Source organism: Buceros rhinoceros, unplaced genomic scaffold (assembly GCF_000710305.1).
Source record: "Buceros rhinoceros silvestris isolate BGI_N320 unplaced genomic scaffold, ASM71030v1 scaffold21376, whole genome shotgun sequence".
NCBI lineage: Eukaryota > Metazoa > Chordata > Aves > Bucerotiformes > Bucerotidae > Buceros > Buceros rhinoceros.
In genome coordinates, this window is record NW_010417218.1 from 1 (window position 1) to 4,042 (window position 4,042).

The following is a 4,042-nucleotide window of genomic DNA, read 5'->3' on the forward strand; positions in this document are numbered from 1 at the left end:
CGGAGGGTAAAGTCCCCCGCTCCGGTGCAGCGGGCGACGAGAGGAGAGAGGATGCTAGTACCCTCCTCCGCTGAACGACATGGAAGTGCTGGATCCATCCCCGCTCCCGCAGCCGCGCCCCGGGGCCAGGAGATGCTGGTCCCGGGCATTCCCGCTGCCCCTGGCCCTACCGGAGGGAGCCAGCAGAAGGGGATGCTCGTCCCAGGCATTTCTAATCCCTTTCTCTCAGAGGAGATGGGACTTCCAGGTGCTCTCTGCTTTCCCCCAGCAGTGCCCTGGGGACCCGAGGAGGAGGGAGTGCCTTCCCCTTTCCCCACACACGCCGCTTTCCTTCCGCGGGGACCCGAGGCATTGCTAGTCCCACGCTTTTCTCCTGTCGTGTTGCAGTGCGGTAGGTGTGACCCGGGAGGGAAGGGATGCTGGTCCCACCCGCGCCTCCCTCGCCCGTTTCCCTTTGCAGTGCAGGAGGGACCCGGGGGGACGCCAGCTCTAACCGCGCACTCTCCTTTTCCTTTTGCAATGCAGCTGGGACCCAGGGGGAAGCGGTGTTCTTCTTATGTACCTATATATCCTTCTTTTTCCTTTGCAATGCACCGGGAATCCATGAGGTTGCTAGTCCCGTGTGTGCACTTGTTCCTTTTGCCTTTAAACCACGGTGAGGATTCAAGGGGATGCTGGTTGAGCCTGCACCCTGCCTCCTCTTCCAGGCTAAGGGGTGATAGCTAGCTCCCCCTCCAGTTCCTTCAGTTTGCCAGGCAATATGACCTCAAATGGAGAGAGATGCTAGAGCTGTCCCTTCATAAACACAGAGAATCTCAACAGCAAGGGTTTCTTCCTTTTCCGTCCGGGACTGTCGTGGTGTCACCGGGGAGGCAGAGGGGAAGAGGAGACACTGTGCGTCTTCATTCTGTCTGTAGTTCAGTGAGGAGGAGCATGTGCCCACTTTCCTTCATGGTCTCCTAACTGAAAGAGAGGATGTGAGGGATTGCAGTGCGGTTCTCCCTTAATTCGTAACAGAAGTGGAACAGGGGAGTGCAGCACTGGAGTCTCCTTCCCGCTGACTAATTAAAATGGGGTTGGGAGAATAATGTATTCGCCTTTTGTGCCTTCATGTGGGTGGGAATGGGTTGGGGAAACGCTGCCGGTGCCTGCATGCAATGAGTGAGTTCCTTTCCTTTCTCTGTGCTCAGAATTGGGTGGGGAATGACTAAGGTGACATTCTCCTGTTGTCCTCTCACTTGTGCGTGTGTTGTTCTACCACCTCATTTCTCTGGGACAGATAACTGCGAATTCATCCACCTACACACTTTCTTTCCAAAGTCTAATGAATTTTTTTCTCATTGCTCCCTTAGTAACTTTGGAATATATTTGAAAAAAAAAATCACTTGTGGGAGTCAAGCCTTTCATTTAGTGATTTTCTCTCTTTATAACAGTCGTCTATGCTTGTTTTAATTTATCCTTTACAGCAGGAGTTGGATGGGCTTCTTATGATCGTAAATAATGTGTAAATCCGTAACCACACTAACAAACTAGCTGTTTCCTACCCCCTTTGCCCACAGGTTTTTTTTGCAGTGCCTTGGGGTAGATGGGTCGGTATCCCTTCCTCCTCCTCCTCTTTTATCCCCAGTGTCATCGAAAGTGGTTTGTTTTGCTTTTATATACTTACAAAAATAACCACCACATTTCATATGTAGAGGCTTGGCAAAGAGTTTATGGAACTGGCTCTGTGGTAAGAAACTATCCTGACACTAAAGATTTCTATTACAGCATCCATCTGTCTACACCAATTAATTGGTCATCTATATGCTCGTTTGCAAAACTTTTGCCTCCTTTCGCAATGATATTGTGCTGAATTTCACCTAGATTACTTTTTTTGCCACAGAAGGGCACTGCATGACTAGGCTGTATAATCTGACGTTCTTTTCTGGCTCTAGTAAAAATATTCCTTACTTCCTTTATGATACTAATGAGATCTTGAACATAAATGGCAAAGTCCTCAAAGGACGTGATGGATTTTCTTTCTGCTTTTTACACTGTTAAAACCTTTTGTGGCTTATTGAGTCCAGGTTTTTGCATGGTTTTTTTTCGGTTTGGGGTTGTGGGGAAGTCAGAGGATGGTTGGCTTTGTTTGGAGTCTCTACTTTGAATGTCATTAATATGATGATTTGAGTAAAGTATTCTTGGAGTTTTTCCCAAGACTCTGCATCTTGACCTGAATTTGCCCGATATTTGTGTTTCAAGCCTTAATGGAGTAACTAGTGTGAGTACAGGTCACCTCACGTCTCTTCTGAACCCCTCTTGTGAAGCATTATCACTGATGGATGCTGAAATGGCACCCGAATTAGAGGCAGCCTGCTAAAAAGTCGTTTACTAATCCACACTGCGAGTTCACTTCACTGCTGTTGTTGCATCAAGTCTTTTGGAGTTGGTGGCCAAAGGCTTTTCTTCCTGAGTCTGAGGAAATAGTAGTATAATGTCAAAATCAAAGAACTTTTGTAAGCGAGGTGCTGTGATTTGAGCTGCGTTGGTTGCTTCTGCCACCTGACTTAAGGTGTGGATAGTTCTCTTTTCTGCTTTTTTCAGCCGTGTTTTATTTTTCCTAGATGTGAAACTGCTTTACTATTTATATTCTTTCTGCACTTCAGCGCTCCTTGAAACATGGTTCCCTGTCAATAGCTGTGCACGAGCAAGCAGCCTGTGAAAGCAAGTTGTCAATGAGCTTAGTTTAAAACACTGGTATTTAGCATCTTGGTCTTCTTCTGATGTGCGTGTTTGTTTTTACCACCCTGTCTTGAATAGCTACAGCCAAAAATGTTGTGTGTGTGATCTTGGAGAAGTACAGAATCGTTTAGGTTGGCAGGAACTTCTCCAGATTGTCTAGTCAAACCCGCAAAGCATGTGAGGGTTTAAAGAGGTCTATGGTATTTAATTTTTCTGGCCATAGGATGGGCCTATGTAAACAAAAGTGTGCACACATCATTTTTTCTATAGGCTGATAGCAGCTGAAATCTGGTAATTAACTCTTTGGTATCTCTCCCTAAGTTTGTATTAGGGACAGTGGAAAAACCTTTCCCCTCTCTGACATGTAGAATTTGTTTCCCTTCCCTGAATATCTAAGGGAAAACATTGCTCTCTTGAGATTGGAAGTCTGTTCAAATCTGTGATTGCCTACTCTTTGAGCACTGAGGGAGTACTTGGGGTTTTCTGATTCAGAATTTCTAAATTTCTGTTGCCTTTTTCAACTCTAATTTTTTTAAAGGGTTAGAGACTGAATTTTGCAGATAAAATTATTTTAAGAAAAGGGCCTCTTTGTACCCTTATATCTCCATCAACTTTTTCCATGCTTTACTCTCCAATTTCAGAGTTTGTTTCTCCAGTCAATGAGCACAATATGCCAGATCCCCGTTCTGCGTGTTCCACTCCAGCCCCGCAGTGCTGAGCAAAGGCAGATCTGGCCCAGGGGAATGGCCGCTGTTTAAACTGGCTCTGTCGGTAGAGTGGAGCTGGCAGCACAACCACATGGACCTACCTTTGCAATTTCCATCTTGAAGAGCGTGTGGAGAAAGGGTGGTCAGAGAATGCTCTCTTCTGGGTTACCCTGAGTTGTTATGATGGTTTCTGGAGAGGAAAAAATGAGAGATGTGTGCAAGTAAAATGGCTTAGAGACAATAAGAAAGCTGTTTACAACTAGACTAAAATTACCTCTTTGAGCACAAGTAGCCAAACCATGACTGTAGCTTGCTGGGCAGAACTTCAGCCCTGCAAGTTGGGACTTGTGTATTGGTGGTGGCGACTGTTTTGTTTTTGTTTTGTAATTATTCAGCAGAAGTTAGGAGGCCGTGCAGCTCAAGAGATGCTATCGCTGTGAACGTACTGGTGGAGATGCTGAGTCATAAACAGCTTTGGTTTCAGTGTGGTCAACATTTGTAATGCTCACATGGTTATGTTTAAACTATGGGATTTTCTAAAAATATTGTCTTCATAGTAAATACGCTCCCCATTTTCATCATCCTTTTTTGGGTAGAGTTTTACAGCATTCCTG